Source organism: Gigantopelta aegis, chromosome 12 (genome assembly GCF_016097555.1).
Source record: "Gigantopelta aegis isolate Gae_Host chromosome 12, Gae_host_genome, whole genome shotgun sequence".
Classification (NCBI taxonomy): domain Eukaryota; kingdom Metazoa; phylum Mollusca; class Gastropoda; order Neomphalida; family Peltospiridae; genus Gigantopelta; species Gigantopelta aegis.
This window is the reverse complement of record NC_054710.1, coordinates 38,217,727-38,228,497: the sequence shown is the minus strand read 5'-3', so window position 1 is coordinate 38,228,497 and position 10,771 is coordinate 38,217,727. Positions and strand designations below refer to the sequence as shown.

The 10,771-nt window shown below is 36.4% G+C and overlaps 1 protein-coding gene across 3 annotated transcripts in view; it reads left to right on the top strand.

Moving 5' to 3' along the window:
* Positions 1–551: 551 nt before the first annotated feature.
* LOC121386892 overlaps positions 552–10,771 on the top strand; it is a 157,117-nt gene continuing 146,897 nt past the window's right edge. The window contains exons 1-5 of one of the 3 annotated variants that reach the window (XM_041517928.1): positions 552–576; positions 669–788; positions 2,365–2,458; positions 3,606–3,688; positions 7,308–7,652. The gene's annotated coding sequence lies outside the window, so the exon portion shown is untranslated. Of the gene's footprint in view, positions 789–2,364; positions 2,459–3,605; positions 3,689–7,307; positions 7,653–10,771 lie in introns of all 3 variants that reach the window. The other 2 variants (XM_041517923.1, XM_041517926.1) reach the window with 2 other exon arrangements.

The window sequence follows — 10,771 nt, the reverse complement described above, 5'->3', positions numbered from 1 at the left end:
CAACGTGTTCCAGTAGGCTTAAATTTGTTACAATTTTTGCCATGTATCATTTATTATAAATGCGTTGGTACGACTGAAAACAAAGGGTTTCTTGTCGTGGCTCGGCGACCAGGCCATTTTAAATGCATACCACATTTTAATGCAATTTGTTAACGTATATTTCGCAACAAAGGCTAGTATATTATTCTCGAGTGTAACCGGCGTCATCACATTGTTTGGCAAGGGTTTTTTTATAAATCTGTGGAACCCCTCTCCCCTCCACGTCTACAGCTCCGCGCATTCGGCGCTAGCGTATGATGAATTTCGTCTACGTGAAATATCTATTTTGTTTTTGCACCACTAGAAACTCCAAATGTATAAACCTGTATGTTTTAGTTCTGAAAGCGGACCATTTGCTTCAGCGCGGGGGGGGGGGGGGGGGGGGGTTGGTTCGTCCGAACCCCCCAGCCATCATAACAACAATATAATAATTAATAATGATAATTACTCCCCCCCCCCCCCGGCATTGAAACGAGTGGTGACGTCATTTTCACATGACGTATTATGATCCCCTTTCTTCTGCTGCCATATTGAAAAGTGAGAAATGTTATTTCCAATTATGAAAAACCTAAATAAGAGTGGAGAAACTGAGTTTCTCTTTAATATAAATATAATGTTCTATATTTCAGTTGAATTCTCTGCAAAACTGCTACACAAGAAAGAACACAGTGCTGATTGTACTCCGTGAAATGGGTTCTTACTCAACTTACTGATCACGACAGTTTTGTCCCAGTGTGACATCACTCTTGGTATGGCTGAATAGTTTACTGACTGTACATATTTATGTTTTCCCGTGTTTTCAGCCCTGAAATTCGAACCACATCGTTATCAACTAAGATACACACGTATGCAAATTACTCCCCCCTACCTTTAATTACTGTTAGACTTTCTCCACATTTTGTCCAGACACCGAGAAAAACCCCCATTGCAATGACAAATTATTCAGATACTATATAGTAGGGGTGTGACGAATACACATGGTGGCGAATACGATACATATCACGAATATGAGGTGACGAATACGAATATGTATTCACATCCATGAATACACATTACACAAGTACAAAGCCACTGAAAGTCCCGAAAGTTAACGGAAATAGCCGAAGTATAGTGCGCGTTTCATAACGCGAATGTTTACGAACGTTTTCCTTTGTTTCTGTGGGGCTGTTTGACACTGTTTGTTGTTGTTAGTTTTCTGTTTGCTGGGTTTTTTTTTCTGTTCAATTAAGCAATATATTGTTTGCCGCGAGCGCTCGGATTCGAAAATATCGAAAGACAACTACTCACTAGCTGTGAACAAAATTCACTGCAACAATCCTACAATCACCTTTTCGCGCAAAACATTTTAAAAGCCTCATACGGAAACCAAAATAGTAACAAGTTAAAATATGTATATGTTATTATCTGAATTTTAAAATATACCATGGCCTTTGCAAACATAAATGTACAAATTGTAGGCCTACATATTTAAGAAAATATTCTTAAGTGCTTTGATAACAATTCACCCTTTTCCATGCGTGCAAACCGAAACCGTATATACATTGTATAATGTAGACAGAAGTTATGGATTAGGCCTATCGGTAAATTAATTTTATTTTGAATATCAAATATAAATTTTTAAGGCCATTTTGGTTTTTGGTATCTAGTATTAATCAATTTATATCCATATTTGAATTGCTAATATAAACGTTAGAATATTGGTTCAACATTATTGACGTTGCACTGCGTAGAATGCATAAATTAACGAACTACTCTCGCCCGTGTCTCGTATTAGGCTGGTTGAACGAGACTATGCGACGTCATACAGGGTCGATCGTCAACATTTTGGGTTTGTTGGTACCTGTTCCATAGTCTGCTAATCACTGACTTCGAAACATTGAAGGTGTTGGCCACTTCACGCTGACTTCTGCCCGTTTGCAGCATGCCGATAGCCCGTAGACGCCGCATCGCAAATTCAAACAATAAAACTGACTGAAAACAAAACAATAGCAACTGTATGATCAACAGAATGAAAAAGATTGACAGAAATAATGTTCCACAGCGATTAATCGACCTTCCTGGAATTTGTGAAAATCGAGAATGACACCCCATGCACGTGTACGGGGCAACTATGTGATGCATGTATAAACTATGGAATGTGTTTCAGTGTGTTGATAAACAGACGTGAACGTTCTTTACTAGGATGCCTGTGGTTAAAACGTATGTTCGGTCTAATAGTTGATATTAACATTAATATTTCAGGTTCTCTACTTTTTTTGAAGAGTATATATATTAATGAATGAAGAATTATCTTTTTTATTTTTCCTTCCTTTCTTTTTCCACCAGGTATGTTGATTGGCTCCTGCTAAAAAGTGACAAATGTATTGGACGTACCAAATCACAGTGCTGTTGTTTCTCTTTTGCCCAAAACATATACAAGGTTAGTTATACAGCATCAATGTTTGCTTGTTAATGTTTTTCTTAATTTTAATTTTGTGCGTGTGTTTTTGTTGTTATTTTGTTGAGGGTTTTTTGTGTTTTTTAAAAATTGCGCCATATAATATTGACATAGAAGTTGTTTAATCAAGGTTATGACATTCAAAGACTCGTTAATGTTTTCCAAAACTTTTACGATAGACATTTAGAGACGTCTGATGCTATACCCTATGCACTATTGTGATTGTGTACAAACCTTTTCATGTTTGTGGTGACAATATTGTACCATTTTCCATCACTAGGAGCAATACAATAGACGTGACAACTGACGGATGTCGAAGTTGTGGGACAATATGCTCATCTTTTGCGAACAGTGGCTTTTACAGATAGTCCAGGATCAGTTGTCAACATATAATCTACTGTGGGAATTAATCAAGAAAGCAGGCAACATACACCATTTTGAAGCTTAGGCCTTGAATATTTAAAAAAATGTTTCGTGGCATTTTGTCCTGACAGATTCAAGGTCACATGTCAAGGTCAAAGGTCAAGAATGATTAAATTGAAATTCAGAGGTTTGATACGGAATCAATCCAAGAAAAACATGTACATATTGAGTGAAATTAATAATACATGTCTACCCTAACATATTTACATATGATATCTATTTTTTCCTGAGAACTTCAAGGTCATAGGTCAGGTTCAAAGGTCGAGAATGGTGAAATACAGCTTCAGGTGTTTGACAACGGAATCAATAAAAAAAAACCCCATGTACATATTGAGTGAAATTAATCATACATAATGTATTTACTTCTACCCTAACATAATTATAGACTAGAATATCCATTTTTTTTCTGACAACTTGATGAATGAATGAATGAATGGATGTTTAACGACACCCCAGCACGAAAAATACATCGACTATTGAGGGTCAAAACTATGGTAAATTCAAACAAATAAAGTGATGAGCAACATCAATATAAAAATTCAAGAGTTAAATAAAAACACAGTGTAAAGAACTGAGCAAAAAGACAAATATCACAGATCAAAATAAAAAAGTAAAATTCAGTATCACGTAAAAAACTTGTAATAAAAGTTCTGGATGGAATCGAATGATTCCATCACATTTCTTTGACCAAATATATCTTTTCCAGTTTCTTGTAGATGCTTAACTGCACTGACAGTGTCGTCCACATTAAGGTGGAGGATCTTTCTTCAAGATAAATGAATGTGTCAAGTAAGTATAACTGATGCGAGCACAATATGTTTCAAATTTAACAAGATGATCAGCCGTGCTACATCTAGATCTGAACCCACACTGCATGTTAGTAAGCAGTTTGTGGCATTCAAGATACCAGACAAGTCTACGGTTGATCATTCGTTTCATGGTTTTACAAAATGCAACTTGTCAAAGCGATAGGGCAATAACTAGTAGGATTGGTTGGATCCTTACCAGGATTGGGAATAGGAGTAATAATGTCTTTCCTCTAATCAGAAGGAAAGTCACCAAAAATCCAGATGTTATTAAAAATATTCAAAAGAACCATCAAAGATGATTCCGGTAAATGTTTTAATAATTGGTAATGAATTTCATCTGGTCCTACTGAAGTATCATGGGCTCTATGAAGAGCATCCTGCAATTCCTAAAAAGAGAAATGCCTATTGTATACTTCAGCATTTTCAAATGAAAAATTAATGGACTGCTTTTCAGCTTTAGTTCTAACAGATGTAAATGCATCTGTACTGAAAGCAGAAGATGAGTTATGAGAAAAGCTGTCTGCCTATGCATTGGCAATGTCACGATTAGACGTGACATCCATGTCATTGACAGACACATGATGAACTGTATTATTGGATTCTTTACCTTTGATTTTACGGATCTTATTCCAGACAGATTTCACTAATGTTTGTGAATTCAACTTGGAGACAAAAGTTCTCCAAGATGTTTTCTTACTCTGTCTAATCTCTCTTCGAGCCTTAGCCCTAGCAATACGAAATGCATCCAGGTTATCCCCAGTAGGTTCACGTTTGAACCTCTCAAGGAGCCTGTTTCGCTCTTTGAATGCATCCTTGCACGTATCATTAAACCATGGTTTATTGAAACTCTTTGGCACCGCCGAAGTCTTAAGAATAGTTTCATCCGCAATATCCTTCAAGATGGAAGTGGACAGAGACATGGGATCATCTGCATCAGTAATGGCAAATTGTTGCAGTCGAGTGCTGCACAGATGCTGAAACTGATCCCAATTTGCCTTTGCCAACGTCCACCTGTGAACTCTTTCAAGCAATGGAGGTCCATCATTCTCCAAAATAATGGGAAAATGGCCACGGCCACAAGGGTCTCAACCAACTTTGCAACCAACTTATCATTAAATGAAAGCAAGTCATTTTTGAGAATTAAGTCTTCCAATTGTTTACCTCTAATATTTACATCCTCACATCCCCATAAAGTGTGGTGGCCATGAAAATCTTCCATAATAATAAAGTGTCTGAACCAACTTTGCAAGAGAAATCAAGAAAAAGTGAAGGACTACAAAGGGTTTAGTCTATAGAAGTGAAAGAACCACTTGCAGAATGAAAATATCGATGACTTTTATCATTAAATGAAAGCAAGTCATTTTTGAGAATTAAGTCTTCCAATTGTTTACCTCTAATATTTACATCCTCACATCCCCACAAAGTGTGGTGACCATTACAATCTCCTATAATAATAAAGGGAGTAGGAAGCTGGTTATTGAGATCTTGAAGATCTCTAGAATTAAAATTAAAATGGTTTCGACGAGGTAAATAAACTGAACATAGAGTAATAGTTTTATGAGCAGTGACCTCTACATAGCAACTCAAAACCAAAATATCAAAGTAACTTAATTTGCTATTTGACAATAGGAAAGACATGGCGTCTGGGCAAAGAAAGGATATTGAACCAGCAGATAAACCAAAAATGAAGGGCTATCTAAAAAATCCTTAAATCACACAAATTCATTTTGCATGTTGCTAAATACCAACATTTAGTAGAAGACTTAGCTGCACTCTCTCTTTGTCTGTAACACGATGATTTGGCAGTTGCAAATGTAAGAACCAGGAATGAAGCTGTTTGTCTATCTCTGAAAGCAAAGCAAACCCAATATGGAAGACAGCTGCACAACGTAATCAGTCAGACAGCTGAAGAGAATCAACAAACATTCCGAGGTGTGATGCTATCCTCAGGTGATAACACCATGACAGACTTTGCAAAACATACCAAGTTAATTTTTGACATCATTGAGTGTATCGAATCTCGATTCTCTACATTTATTCAAGACAACATCTTCATGGCAACTGACGTATTTGATCCAGCCAACTTGCTAACTGAACAGGGAGACCTTACTATGTACGGGAACCATGAAGAAGTGGATTCACTGATTGATCACTTTGTGCATATCCTGTCTTCTCAATGTGATGTTAGTGTGGTACATGGAGAATGGATGATGCTGAAGTTGAATCTCTCAAACTATCACAAGACCATGACATATGCAGCCATCTGGGGGGAAATATTCACTGAAAAAATAACATGTATTGAAACATCCTTCATCTTGTATAAATCGTTTTGGTCTTGCCCGGTTCTACATCACAAGTTGAAAGGCAATTCTCTTGCATAAAGATAATATTAGGAGACTGGATATTCAATTTGAAATTGAGCACAGTGGATTTTGATCCATTACCTGTCAGCAGTGTTTCTGCCAGAAAGAAATTTTTGGGTATGGCACTATATAATTGAATGCAATCACAGTGAACAGGGTGTATGGGGGGCCTCTCCCAGACAGAAAATGGATGAAGTTTAGGGTTAGGGTTAAGAAAACAATCAGTAATGCTAGGAGTAAATAATTTTTTTCAAAAGGTTAACTTAAACAAATAAAAATCTGCAATCTGTATGACGCCATACCCATTTTACCCTCTGGCAGAAACCCTGCCTGCTGTGATGAGATGGAACAGCAGCAGTGTTTCTTAAAGGAGACCAGATATGTCTTAATCTCCACCAAAGTTGGGTTTAACGACACCACTAAAAAGTTAAGAGATTGTTTTGTTTAATGACACCACTAGAATACATTGGTTTATTGATGAATGGCCAATTTAACAGAATTACTGTTAAAGTTCTTTTCTGATTAAATCGACTTCTTTAAAAAGACTACCTGGGTGCACTTTGAAAATGTGTGAAAGTAGCCTTGCTGCTCTTTATTTCCTAGATTTTCAAAGGCTATCACAGCCTGCCCTTCTAACACCGAATTTCGAGGCCTGATATCCACAGACAGAGCAGAATATCATATACCATGTCCTTTGATATATCAGTTATAGGATACTGGTTGGAACATATATTATTATTAGAGATGACTGGTATGTTGCATAAAGTGAAACTTCTTTTGTTTTGTTTTTATTTGTGGCTCTGTTTGTTCAGCGTCATCTGTCGTTTATAACGTTTCACATTTTGTTTGAAGCTTAGGAACATGGAGAAACAAATGTGTGAATTTGGTCATTCTCACCACTACCCCCTCCCCACTGAAACCACTGCCCTCCCCATCCCACCACTCCCTTCCTCCAGGGTGGGGCCTAAAAGGGAACTTATAAGGAGTTTATATTATTATTCTCTACTTCCGGAAATGCTAGAATCATACATGTAAAAGTCATTAGATGCTTTACCAACGTTGTAAAATTCATCAATGTTGGGTCCCTGTTTCGGAGAGGTCAACTATATATTGTCACAAGATAATTTTTGAACTAGATTTGGTTAGAAGCTTCCTTGACCCGTGCAAAAAACAAAATCAGGAATATGCTGGGGGTTTTAATTTTTATAAATGATATTATTAAATTATTTTTTCCAGGTGTTTCAGTGAACATTTCTGGGTCTTCACCTTATGCAGTGCTTAACAAGCCATTTACATTCACCTGTACAGTAACAGATGCTGGGAATCTCGATAACGGAATAGCTTTTTATAAGAGAACATCTAAATATGGTTCATGGTATCAGACTGGTAATACTTGTATTTTGTTCAGTGATCCAGAGAAAGGCTACAATACATCCTGTGGAAGTGGCACAAACAGCAGCTCGTCCACAACTAAGATCTATACTTTTGTCATCTACCATGTTGCATCACATGATGCAGGAGACTGGTCCTGTGGGCTATTCGGATCATCTACAAGGTCTACTTTTTATTTGATGATTAGCAGTAAGTTTACTTCCTTCTATATATGATTTATTAGGCTCGAATGTTAACCCTTTTTTTAGTGCTACCTTATACAGAGAATAACTGATTACTATCTTGAACCGTTTCCTGTCATTGACGTGTATACACGTCAAGCGTCATCACAATGACGTCACTTAGTAAGGAAATGTCAATAAATAGTCTTAGAATAACATATCCACATATTTCCTAAATTGTTGTACATTTTATGTTGTTGTTTTTTTTAAAAGAAGAAAAAGAAATGACCCGTCAAATGGTGCGTGCTATTGTTTATTATTGTTTCTTGTTTTTCGGTAGCGGTTTCATTTATCAGGACACGTTAGCGTAATATATTATTATATAAGTATCACTTTTCATGTCTAAAAAGGTACATACACAATCAAATAGTTATAATCAGACAGCATAGACAGTCATCGAAAAGCACCATTCCCCTATTTCTGTTTACAAACAACATGTCATGTGACAAAAGATTTCCTGCCAAAAAATTTGACAGCAGTCGTACACATTGCTTGCATTTGATGCAAACTGTAAATAATTACAACGTGATTTCTTATACTACAGCAGACAGTATTCTAAACAGCCATGTTTCATGAACAGTTTCGTCTACTGTGCTCGAATATGTATTCGTCTTTTTTGTTTTGGGGGTTTTTTCTGCAAGTTTTCCCTTTTTCAATTTTAACATTACTCTGTCTGTCTGTCTGTCTGTCTGTCTGTCTCTCTCTCTCTCTCTCTCTCTCTCTCTCTCTCTCTCTCTCTCTCTCTCTCTCTCTCTCTCTCTCTCTCTCTCTCTCTCTCTCTAAATTGGAAACGATGGGTTACGAATATCTACTGAACCAGACTGAACTAGTCTGGAGAATACCTTGACCTATATTATTTTCACGAAACATTCTCGTTGTGTGTCACACATAAAAATGATGTGGTCATCGATTGTTTTTTGTTTTATTATTGTAATAAGATTAATAGTGTGATAGGCCTGTGATGAAATTATCTATGACCAAAAACAAATTGGTACACAATTGTTTTATGCTTAACACTATCACAAAGAACATCTGTACATATTGCAAAAGTTAGAAATGTGTGTGACTGCATAATTTTTTAGTATTGATTTAATGACGTCATTATGTAAACAACTACCATCAACGTCCCAAACTGCGTTCCGCTAACGACAAAAACATGAATACGATACTTGCAGAAAGAATATTATATATTTTTCAATTAGGTTACATAAAATAAAATATATTCCAATAAGTTAACGAAAAAAAATCAACAACATGGATGTAAAACGAATCTATTCTAGTAAACACACGTGTAACACGATCCAGTAACAGGAAAACATGTTTATTAGATCTGTTCTAGAAACGTACCTTTGGAAAAATAGCCTTGTCACGCCTGCGCGGTTTGTCATTTTCAATTTTAAATCCACTACATGATAAAATACATGTTTTTCAACTATGCACAGTGAAGGAACACTGATTAATATTTTTAAAAGGAGAAATTCAGTTTGTCAAGTGTAGTCAGTTCACCTCGTCTCCCCCCCCCCCCCCCTCCCCCTTCCCCGTGATCGCTAACAACACTTGATGTCAATACAATACAATACAGACAGCCTATACGTCCATACCAGTTGATAGTTTGTAAAATATCATTTTTCTAATGAACTGATTCTTAATTAAAATCATTTATACACTCAGAATTATTTTTAATTGTTCAAAATGGACTATGCCTACTATTCACTACAGTAGGGGTACAAAAAGAAAAAATGCACCATACCTTTTGGAAATCGAATATAATAATTGAAAAACATTCCAGCAATAGGGGTCATAAAAGTGTTAAAAAGTAAATGATTTGGCCTTGTTGATCTGACACGCATAAGGTCATGTGACATACACCTAATGTTAATTCAGCTTCCTCCCATTTTAATGAATAAACAAAATCGACTTTGTAAAATTAACCATTTTAGGGGTTTGTAATGTTTTATATTTAGATACTTACTTGTTTGAACTTTTTTGTTAATGAAAATGTTCCCGAACTGTGAAAAAACCCCTCACAAATGAACGAGAAGCTTGTTTGTCCCAATAAAATAAAACATCATGTGAGTCGGTGCGAGTGTGATGTACTAACAAAATGAGCAGATCGGTGTCTTCTCCAACCATTGCAATGACATTACTTTTTGCACACTGTTGCTGCAGTGACGATCTCCAAGTCAGTATCAGCTTTTCTATAAATGATTGTGCATGTCTTTTCCAAAGACATACAAGAAACGCTGCTTGTTCTTTGTTTGATAATAACAACTCTTTTGTAGATCGGGGAATCATATGAGCACAAATTGAACATCATTCCATTTCCCCTCTCATGGCATGCCTTAGGTGGATCATATATTTTGTTGATGTCCCTGCCATGTGTCCGCCAATGACAAGAACAGCTTTAGGATAGTGATGTGTAACAAACTGAACGTAGGAAACGATGATGCTATTAAAGGTATTTTCATGCCTCCACGATGTATTCAGTAGTTGAAGTAAGGAGCCTTCACCAATTACTAACTGTGCGCCATTTGGTACTGATGGACTGATAGCGTTACCATTGGCAAGAACAAATTTCCAAAGCTACATCTGCCAGTGCTGCCTTATTTTAGTGACCAGATAAAGTATTGGCTGCTGTCATAAAGAGTTAACTGTTACTGGCTTGCCATCCACTTTGACAGATTTGTTTGCCCCAGGCTTCTGGGTAATCTCTGCTGCTGTTTGACCTTCTATCGCTTTGCCTTCTTAACATTGACAGATGAATCTCCGATGACTCCATTAGCAATCTTTCTAAGTGTGGATTGTCAGCAAATGGATTCTATGTGCTAATCGCTCACTCGTAAGTCGCCGAGATCCAGTAACTTCCTCTATAACATTGTTTATATCAGCACATGCTGGCATGGAAATCACCTATTTGTACGGAAAAACAAAGTGATGATCAACATTTATATAAAAATTCAACAGTTAAATAAAAACACAGTGTAAAGGACTGTGTAAAAATACAAATATCACAGCTAGATATAATTAAAATTTTGAATAAAATTCAGTATCACGTAAAAATTGTAAAATAAGTTCTGGATAAAATCG